The sequence below is a fragment of the Triticum dicoccoides genome, chromosome 1A (genome assembly GCF_002162155.2).
Source record: "Triticum dicoccoides isolate Atlit2015 ecotype Zavitan chromosome 1A, WEW_v2.0, whole genome shotgun sequence".
NCBI lineage: Eukaryota > Viridiplantae > Streptophyta > Magnoliopsida > Poales > Poaceae > Triticum > Triticum dicoccoides.
In genome coordinates this window covers 111364916-111376306 of record NC_041380.1, presented here as the reverse complement: position 1 = coordinate 111376306, position 11391 = coordinate 111364916, and positions in this window count along the sequence as shown.

Genomic DNA, 11391 nt, shown 5'->3' with positions numbered 1-11391 from the left:
AGTTTGGGAGTATCTCCATAACTCGTATAACGGATGCTTTTCAAAGGTTGAGGTAAATGATTTCCGAAGGTTTCTTGGTTATGTGTTGAAGGATGGATACAACTCGATGTAGGATTTGTTAGTTTTGGGTGAGATATTATGCTTCCCCTGTATCCCCAACACTTGATTGCATAACCAGAAAGTTTTGGGATTTTATAAGTGGGAATTCAAGTATATCGTAGGATATCCTTCCAACAGACACATGATACGATATGGGGTCTATCATATGTTTGTTTCTGCCTTATTCTGCAAGCCAATCCTTTGTTTTGTTTTGATTGTGGTATTCGAGTTGCTTCAATGTTAAGTGTTGATTCCATACCTTTCCCAAGCGGTGTTCTCACATTTCTATGTGAACACTAATCCTTCTTGATAATCGAGATTGTCGTGTCAATCCTTTTCAACCAGCGTGTTTCTCTTCAAGCGGATCCGATCATTTCAACATCCGCAAGATCATTTATCAGTTCTTCTCAACGGTGTTGGTTTCATCCGTCCCAAGTTGTCTTTGTTTTCCTGCCCTCCCACCCTTTTCCTTCAAGGACTCAGATTTCTTAATCAAGTATCATCTTATTGATGAGAAGTCTCTCCATTCTTTTCCGACAGTGTTCTTATCCGGTGATTCTCAGGAAGATGCTAACGGAGTTTCAAGATCATCATTCATCATTCTTTTTCTTGTCCGGTGGATTTCAATTCAAGCTTTGTCGATCATATCATGTCCTCGTTTCAAATGTTTTCTCATACCAGTGCACCCCTTATCATTCACTTCTCGCTATTCATTTTTTGGAGTGCTGAAGATATCTCAGAAGGCTCGTATTCTCATTCAAGATCCGTTCAACCTATTTCGAGGTTGTTATCTCATTCAAGCCATTTAATTCAACCGGCACAATCTCTCTTTTAAATTGTTCAATGGTGTATCTTTTGAGTGGGCCCATAACCCATAGGCCTTTTCCCAGGATCCTACCTGACTCTTCTAATTTTACCGGAGCTATTCTCAAATCTTTCAAAGTTTGACATAAGAATGAATTATCATCAGTCAAATGCCTTCTCCAAGATCTTTCACATTGTTTTCATCGTTGGTTCAACCTTTCCATTCTTCATCCCAGAGTGCATCAACAATTCTTGATGGTGTTGTTGTCGTCACTCTCTGATTTGAAGACCGAAGAAGAGTTTCTCTTAAATCTTGCCCCATTCTCTTCAAGATTCATGGTTTAACCTTGATGCCATCCTCTCATAATTGTTTTCCATTGTGAGAATTCTTTTCAACCATCCGGAGCATTTCAGGAACCTTTGTCAGTTTGATTCTCCAATGGCTATGATTTCAGAAGATTTATTCATTCCAGCCTTCAGCTCTTGTTCTACAAATCTTATCGGTGCTTCATTCAAGTATTATCTAATCAGCTCATGATCTCTTCGTTCTCATGTATCTAAATTCCTTCAAGTATCTTCATTCGTTTTTCCAATTCTTCCCGGTGTATTGTGCCTGAGCTACGTTCTTTTTTAATTCTTACGGTGGTTCGTTCAAGATTTCTCTTCCTTTGTTATCGTATCAATTCATTCATTCTTTCCAATCCTACCGGTGGTTCATTGAAGACCTTATCAAGTTTGTGCTATATGTATCTTAATCCTTTCTACGAGAATGAGTAGTATGCCAAATCCATTGTTTGTCATCAATTTAATTGGTGAAGGATGAGCATAAGGTAATTCTTATTCTTGTTTCATCCAAGTGATTAATTCCTTAGTCCGGAGGTTCATCAAAATTCTTGATCTCATTTGTTCACCTTTCTTTTCCGGAGTTCCAAGTTTTTTTTCCGCATTATCTCATCGCGAAGCTCCATCTAAATCTTCGCAAGGCTTCACCTTGTGTTTTCAACTTCTCTTTCTTTTCACCATCCTTTTATTACCGGAGTTCTTTCAGCTTTCCTTTTGTTTGACCATTCTTTTATTACCGGAGTTCTTCGAGAGTTTCTTCATGGTGGCTCATCAAGGATTTAATTCCTTCTCGAAGCGTTCATTGAGATTCTTTTCAGAGGAGCTCATGTATTCTTCATCTTGCATTCCGAAGTGCAATTCGTTCTACCTTATCTTTTGAGGTGGTGTTACGTCATTTTTGACAATTGCTTGGTGTTTCATGATTCACAAGTTGTCCGGGATGACATATTGTAAACCCATTGTCGGTGTCAAAACCGGCGGATCTCGGGTAGGGGGTCCCGAACTGTGCGTCTAAGGCGGATGGTAACAGGAGGTAGGGGACACGATGTTTTACCCAGGTTCGGGCCCTCTTGATGGAGGTAAAACCCTACGTCATGCTTGATTTATTCTTGATGATATGAGTATTACAAGAGTTGATCTACCACGAGATCGGAGAGGCTAAACCCTAGAAGCTAGCCTACGCTATGATTGTATGTTGTCCTACGGACTAAAACCCTCTGGTTTATATAGACACCGGAGAGGGTTAGGGTTACACAAGGTCGGTTACAAAGGAGGAGATATCCTTATCCATATTGCCTAGCTTGCCTTCCACGCCAAGTAGAGTCCCATCCGGACACTAGACGAAGTCTTCAATCTTGTATCTTCATAGTCCAATAGTCCGGCCAAAGGATAGAGTCCGGCTGTCCGGAGACCCCCTAATCCCGGACTCCCTCGGTAGCCCCTGAACCAGGCTTCAATGACGACGAGTCCGGCGCGCAGTGTTGTCTTCGGCATTGCAAGGCGGGTTCCTTCTTCGGATATACCACAGAAGAGTTCCAATAAAGGATAGTGTCCGACCCTGCAAAATAAGTTCCACATACCACCGTAGAGAGAATAACATTTCCACGAATCTAATCTACTGACACGTTTAGGCAACATGACATCATGCCATGGCTCGGCGATTATTCGGACCGTTTTTCTAGCCCCGCACATAACGTGAGGCAGTTTCTTGACACGTCTTGTCAAAGCAGAGATCGTGTTCCCCATATTACGGGATTCTCATCAATACGGGCGTGGGTAACCCAACCATGCCTAGGACTCCTAGATTTTAGGCAAGTCCCAAACGGCTACGGGGAGGACGCTTGATATTCACCCTCTTTATAAAGGGACAAGGCTTTTACTTTTTTCCTCCCATGCTCAATCGAATCCTTCCCCCGCCTCGAGTTCTAACACCCAAAGCCTAGGTCAGGTGCTTCGAATCTTCAATCATGCCTCCAGGGCCAGTGGATGCCCTCCTCCATCACGGAAGAGGATATCAAGAAATTAGGGAGGCAAGATACCTGACCGCCGAAATCTCACATCGGCTGCCCGCCCGAGGGCAGGTCGTCCCTACTCCTGAACCCAACGAAGACGCCGTGTTCATCTCCCACTTCCTCGGAGGACTAGGCCTCACTCTGGATCCCTTCGTAAGGGGTTTGATGTTCTATTACTTGCTTGATTTCCATGATCTAGCCCCAGATTCCTTTCTCCATATATCGACATTTTTATTGTCATATGTGAGGCCATCCTCCGCATTACCCCTCACTTCGGCCCGTGGCTCAAGACCTTTGATGTGAAGCCAAAGGGTAGTATGCGTGCGAAGGCGCATTGATAAGCATGATTGCAGGAGCTCCGTGGCTAAAAGGGTCCTTTCCAGAGGTGTCCGGATTATGGCAATGGGAGTGGTTCTACATCACCGCTCCCAGAAGTGCCAAGTGGGTGGCTTCCCCCGCCTTTCGCTCCGGCCCTCCACCACAACTGATGTCATGGATCAACAGGAGGCTGAGCTGGGGTCCAGCCAAGGATGTTCCCATATTGCAGAGCCGCATCCGAGATCTCTTCGAGGGAGATTTTAGTTTGGTTATGGTAGGGCAAGTCATGCTGGTTCGTCGAGTCCAGCCATGCAAACGCCGGCCCCTCCGCTTGTGGGAATTCAACCCAGATGGACCGCGCGCTATTCAGAATTTCCTCGGACTGACGCACGAGGAGATGTATAAATCATTCTTCAGACCTCAAATAGAGTGTCCGGATACTACTGAGGACGTGGGCCTGAGCAGCAACCGCACCGCCGACCAAGTAAGTAATCCTCTAGCCGAACACACCGTCTTTCATTTACCATGACATCATTCTGAGAAATCGATCTTTGACCAGGACTAGCTAACAAAGGCGAAGATGATTCGATGTTCGGCCCCCCTTCCTGAGGGTTTGGACAATCCGGTACTGGAAAAGATGCTCGAACTAGCACCTTGCCCAGAGCCCTCAAAGGAAGATAAAGGGGGGAATAATGAGGGCGAAAGCGGGCCCCCATCGCTACCAATTCCAACCGAGGGAATGAGCGCCTCCATGAAGGAGGATAACCAGGGGGAAGATTCTGACCTTCTCTCGCTCCGCGGAAGGAAGAGGACTGCCTCTGAGGATCCGGAAACCAAGGCTTCCAAACGGGAGAAGAAGTCTCCAACAGAGGGTCCTGCCTTGGGGGGTGCTCTTGCAGCACAAAGTCCGCGCGGGGATCAGCCCTCTAACGAGCCGTAAGTGATCAAAAAATACTTAATAGTAAAGATATTCTACCTTATTTCCGAGGAAAAATAACCAAAGCGTTTATCTTGTAGTTCGGATCTTAGCCCTTCTCAGCTGAGCTCGTCTTCAGGGGACCTTCTTCCGGAGATGATGGAGAGCGAAACGCCTCCCCCGGACTCCCCCGCTCAAGAAGCGGGCGACCTTGAAGTGTCATCGCGGAGGGCCTCTCCGGATCTGGTGAGGCCAGAAAATAATCCTATAGTCGCCTGAAGTCCCCAGCATCCGGCTCTTGAAGAGGGCACACAAAGGAGTCCGACGCCGTTTGGTATGCGGTCGGACACACTGAGGGATCTGCTGAAGCGAGCGACCATCTCGAAAGAACACCGTACGTTGATGAGTATGGTGATGGAAAGGATTTCGTATGCTGAAAGCGGGTTGCATGACGCCTTTATGAGTCTACTAGCAGGCTTTGAGGTACGTAAAATGATAAACATTTGTAATAGTACCACACATTTTTAGGTGTGCCCTGTGTAGATAGTAGCCTCTGAGACTCTGGTTGTCACCGAGAATGGCGGCAAGTAGAGGATTGTAGTCCCAGGTAATAACCATTCCGCTTTGATGTGCAGATAGTGGAAGCTCTGGTGGCTAGCCGGACTCATGAGTTTGCCGAACTAAAGCGGCAACTGGATGCGGCGGATGCCGACATTGAGCTTGTTAACAAGAGGCTTGACGAGGCACATGGTAAGTGATATTTTCTGGTGAATGTCACATAGTAAGAGCGGCGTGATGCTAGTATCTTTAATATGTGTTGACTGCAGATGGAGCCGCCATCGTGGAGACCCTTCGGGCGGAACTTGCCCGAGCCAAAGAACAAGCAAGGAGTAGTAATGCGGCTGCTGTGAAGGCGACCGAAGAGTTAAGAGCCGAGAAGGCCGTGCATTGCGAGAGCAAGGAGAAGATGGCCAAGATGGGCGTAAAGTTAAAAGACACTGCCGACCGTTGCCAATTCCTTGAAGAACAAAATTGAGCGAAGGCGACTGACCTCGAAAAGGCCACGATGGCGGCCAAAGACACCCGCTCTGCCATGAGGGCAAAGACGGAAGAGTTGCGTGAAGCCGGTGATATTGTGGTTGGGAAGCCCTTTTTGCTGCGGAGGAAGTTTAGAGATCCGCGGTATGCCCCTCTAGATTGGCTATGGAGTTCGGCAGACGCATATCTGGATTTGATGGTGAGTGTTGTCGTTGCGGTCGAATACTTCCGAGATCAAACAGATCGTGAAGTGGACAAGTTATTCTGGTCACAATTTAACGTTCTAGAGCGTCCACTTCCACTAGCTGATCAGCTAGCCGAATGGGCCGAACTCAATAGATTGTCCGGACTCGCCATGAGGTCCGTCGTAGATCATCTGTGGCCGGAAAAGCCGAAGCCGAACAGCTATTTCAGCTTAGTGCAGCAGTTTCTTGGTGCGGTGTCGCGCATCAATGCGATGAAGAGGTCGGCATGCATAGAAGGCTCGCGGATGGCCCTTGCCCATGTCAACGCATACTGGGCGGAGATCGATGCTACCACTATTGCGGTGTAGGGTTTGGCCATAGGCCGAGTGGCTGCCGAGCACTATTTTGAAGAGGTTCTTGAGGGTGCTCGTTTGATAGAGGCCCAGTGCTCGAATAATATTATGTTTGAGTGACATGTATTCCCATTGTAAAACCATGTTTTATTGAATTTAGCAAGGATGTATTTATACTTGTGCCTGAAAGTATTGTGATGCCTCCTGTGCGGCCGTTTATGTATATGCATATAACCTGAAAGATTGCAGTCGTCGGCTTCAGCCCCCACACATACAATGTGGGGGTGTTCACAGAAGACGCGTATTCACACTTAATCCAACGTCTTGGTCCTAATAAGGAGGTGATAGCGCAGTGAACTAGGCAACCGGACTATAATGCTTTAACACTTTCACTTAGCCATAGGAGTTTGACAGTGGGGCTACTATATAGCCCCTGGTGGCTCCGCACTCGCCCGAATTCGAGGTGCGTACATGCCCGGCCGGGAAACGGCCCTTCGTTAAGGCGGAGGAATTCTAAGATTCCGATAGGTCATCGAGTGGTTGACCAGTCTCGCGCTATATCATGACGGTCAGTTTTCGGCTTTCTCTACTGAGGTGCTCGTCCGGATGAACCAGGGCACAATCGCAGTAGTTCTCCTGGTGCCGCCTTAGCCGATAGAGCGGAATGTAAGGCAGCAAAACACAAGAGCCGGGCAAACCCAACATTTGACCAAAGACATGATTCGGAGTTGATGCATATAAGGCCAAACTCGCGACACCGAACACTCCCTAAGGTATTCGGTCTTTATGGTGTAAACCGGGCCTAAATAGTGCCCTTTGTAAGAAGCCCCTGGTGTCCAGGCACATGCATTGTTCTGGCGTGGCCACATGCCAAGACGTCAGCATCCTTCTCAATTGTACTGAGAATCCGAGGGATGTGTATCAACAAGAGACAGTAAAAAAGGTTGACGCAGGGTCTTAATATAAAAAGAATCCTTTGAACGGGTCCCTGCTGCACGTCTGCGCCTATGTCTCCGTTGTGCCGTATCCTGGACGGGTGTAGCACGATGGTCATCTGTAAAAGAGAGGAACTTAGGTGAAAAGTTGTCGTGCAAAAAGGTAGGTTTTAAAGAAACCATGTACAGTTCAAGATGAGTAAAAATTGCCACTTGTTTGCGCGCATTGAGCCCCTTGTGTTTGTAATAGGGTGTGGTCATCAAACCTGTATGAATTACATATAGCTGCACCGGACTCATCTAGCCGTGTCCGTGGTCTTGACGACCTATCGAATGCTTTAGTTGGTGAGGCCGTTTTAGTGTGCGGCTGCCAAGGCAGCCGCACTCTCTTCGACGCGCAGGGATAGCTCAATATTTCCATGTACTGTAATGATGCCACGTGGACCGAGCATCTTAAGCGTGAGGGAAGCGTAATGCGGTATTGCGTTAAAGCGAGCGAAAGCTTTGCGTCCAAGTAGTGCTTGATAGCCACTTTGGAACGGAACAATGTGGAAGGTTAAATTTTCGCTACGGAAGTTGTCAGGGAAGCCAAATATAACCTCTACTAGCAGGGAGCCCGTGCAATGAGCCCCTAGGCCTGGCGTTACTCCTCTAAAGGTAGTATTGTTGTGGAAAATTTTCGTTGGGTCTATCCCCATTTTGTGGATTGTGTCCTGATATATCAGGTTTAAGCTGCTGCCGCCATCCATCAAGACTCGTGTGAAGTGGTATCCGTTAATTATTGGATCTAATACCAGGACAGCCCATCCTGCGCTCCGGATACTTGTGACACCCCAAAAATTTGGCCTTGTTTTATTAAGTTAAAATTTTGCCAGGAATTAAAACTTTGGATTTCTGAGCTCCATTTTGATTTTTAAATCATTTCCTTCCGTGTTGTGATGAGTTTTTCCCAAAGAGAAAACTTTTCAAATATGTTATTGGACTTGTTTAACCTCTCAAGAAAAACTTTCCTTTTATCAGTATAACTAATTAACTAACTTAATTGCTTGATCTTTATTTTCTTGAAAAGGGTTTTTCTATGGTTAAATGACCATATTTGAACTGCAACCATTTGATAGATTCACTTAAAATTTCCACAAAAATTTGGAGATGTCATGTGATATTTTTAAATCACTTTTATGCAAAAATATATTTCCTTCATGAAATATTTTGAGCCCTGCACTCAATTTTTCTTCTCTGGTCCAGAGTGCATTTTGCACTGCAACCCATTTTTATATTTCTTTAAAACTTCTACCAAAATTAGGGGAGGTCAGTAGGAGCATATTATTCCACTTTGTGCAAAAATCCAGGGTTGTTCTTTGAAAATATTGAGTGTATCAACCTCTTTTCCATTCTGGTCCAATTTGAGGATTTGTACAGCAACCACCATTTTAGTTGCTCCTATACCCTTGATTATTTCTCCTACTTGTAGTCCTCCATGTTAAACCCTTAAGTCCAGGAGCATGCACCATTTGGATCATTTTTGGTTCATGAAATAATGCTATTTATTTCCTGTCCAGAAATGTAGTTTTGCAAAACTTGCACTAGCAAGTTTCCCCTTTTGTACAAATAACCACACCACTCTCTCTTGCATCTAAAGAGACCCCAACCTGGAAGTTTTTGGCCACCCCAAGACTTGCCTAAGTGCCATTGGCATTTTGTCAGACACCCTGTGGACATGTTCTGTTTTGACATGAATTGTGGCATTGCACTGTGAGCTTGCACCTTTGATCAAACTAGCATGTCCACTAGACTCCCCGTTGCTCCTAACCTCGATCTGGTAAACCCCACCCTCACCTGCGACCTGTAGCATGCCGCGGCATTGTGTCGAACATTTGGTGTGCGTGCACTGGACGCGCCCAGAGCGCGCCAATTGCAGCAACGCGCCCGAGCCGACACGCTGGCCCCACGGCTTTGGCCCGCTCTGCAGCACCACGCCACTCGCTCCCCTCCTCGCAGCAACGCGCCAAGCAGCCCCCGCCGCGCCCGGCAGGCCAAGCGCTAGCCGCCGCTGCCGCCCGACAGCCTCTGCCCATGTCGGCGCCGCCAAAGCCTCTCACGTTTGCCACCTGGCCCCTGGAACAGCGCGTGCTCATCCGCGAGTGTGTCCTCTAGCGCTCGTCGCCGCCATGATGCCCTGCTGCTACAGAACGACGGTTCGCCGGCCGCCCTTATCCACCGCCGCGGAACCGACCTCGGCGAGCTATAAATGGAGGCCCCCGAGCCTCCCCGAGCACGCAGGCGACCTCATGCTACCCCCACGGCGCTCCCCTGCCTCGCATTCGACCCGGGGAGGCCTCCTTCCTCATCTCCGGCAACTCCTGCCGCCGCCACCGCCCCGGCCAATCCGGCACCTCCAGTACCTCCCCCTCTCCGTTCTCTTCGCCAGTAACTTCCTCATTCCCCCGCGAACCCAACCCCCTACTTAATTTTGATCAGGAGCCATCGCCGCCAACAAATCACTTTGTCCCCGGAGCTTCCCTCCGCCGCGGAGCTCGCCGCCGGCGATTTCCTCCACCTCCGACGACCCTGCGACCACCGGGAGAACCGCCCCAGCCGTGCGGATCCATCCCTACCCTCGGGGGCCCGCGAGGAGCAGCCAAACGCCGGCGACGATCGCCGGAGCCCCGCTCCGCTCGGGCAGAGGAGGGAGACGACGCGCGGCGACTGGTCAAACCTGACCAGTGGGCCCCTGGACCCACTGTCAGCGACCCCGCGCCATCCACGCTGGAGTAAGTGGAGGTGTCATACCCGTAATACATCTTCTCTGCGCGAAAGCGTAATCTCTTCAAAACGTTTTCTTTTCTGTTTTAATTTAAAAAACAGATTTTGACCAGAACTTTGACTGGCTATAACTTTTTAAATATAACTCCAAATGAGTTGATTCTTTTTCCTACCTTCCTCAAATTTGGTCTAGTTTATTTTAAGATTTATTTGAAAAATTGTTCAAACAACTTTTGGTGCTGTTTTTATTTTGTGTGTTAATTCTTTTATATTGCTAAAATAGGATTTTTGAAGAGAGAAGAAAACTTTCAAAAGTTTGGAGAGCACCCTGCCTTTCCACACATTGAAGGCAAGCATTCTGAATCCCGGCATAATATTTTGGTGTGATCGTTGATGCATTTATAACACCACCGCATTTCGAAGGACTTGTTATTTCATGTGATGTGATCATATGCATGGGTACATGTTTTTGATTTCCATGCTGTTGGTAATGAACACACTTGTGATGATAATCACCCTCATGAGCCTTGCATGCATACCGGCAGGAAACTGGGAAAACCTCTGCCTTGGGTAGGCATGAGTTTGTCGCCGATCTCCGGCGGGACGGTTATGTCAGGTATGGCATGGTAAGGCGATATAAGTGGTGACTCTGTTGGATGAAATATATTCGTTATGCTAATCATGCAGGGAATACTTGAACCTCCAGAGTCGACCGTAGATCGAGTCTTGTTCCAGTAACCCCCATACTTGTCTCGTACTACCACTCGTCTCTACAGCAAGTAGAGTACGGTTCAGTAAGTTGTCAACCTCTTTCTAGCACACACCGTACAGAGAGGCCATGGTGGATGATACCGGTTGTAGCTGGTAGGCAGGCCACCTGGTCCGGGGGCATGGGTGTTTCCGGTTGGGACCGAGAGGGGAGGCCACCCCTTAGAGCGCGCGATATAAGTTTGATCCCATGCTACGCGAGGTTGTAGCCTCCCCACTTAGAGTTGCTTAACAGGTGTCGTGGGTGATTCCAGACACGTGTGAGTTAAGCTGGTGTGTGCAAGTTAGGTGTGTTTTCGACAAAAAGACCGTAGACGGAATTAGTCCCGATGGACTAAAGAAACCCGTTACTCGTGGGTAAAGAGTACACCCTCTGCAGAGAATAAACCTATTCGAATAGCCGTATCCATGGTTAAGGATTACAGTCTGGGATGGGTCAGGTGTCGGTCTTAGTGTCGGTCTTCGGAGGTGAAACTGTTAACCAGAAATACTGCTTGTGATTTGTGAGAACTATGATTATTATTATTGTTGACTAACCCGTGATATTATTGCTATTATCAAGTATCTCTGGGATGGTTCTACCTCCGGGATATTCATTATGATTGTTCCATTTAAAGCCCTTTATGTGGTGTCGCTCAGACGCCCGACTGCGGCATTTCTTTTAAAGCCCTTTATGTGGTGTCGCTCAGACGCCCAACTGCGGCATTTCTTTTAAAGCCCTTTATGTGGTGTCGCTCAGACGCCCGACTACGGCATTTCTTTTAAAGCCCTTTATGTGGTGTCGCTCAGACGCCCGACTGCGGCATTTCTTTTAAAGCCCTTTATGTGGTGTCGCTCAGACGCCCGACTGTGGCATTT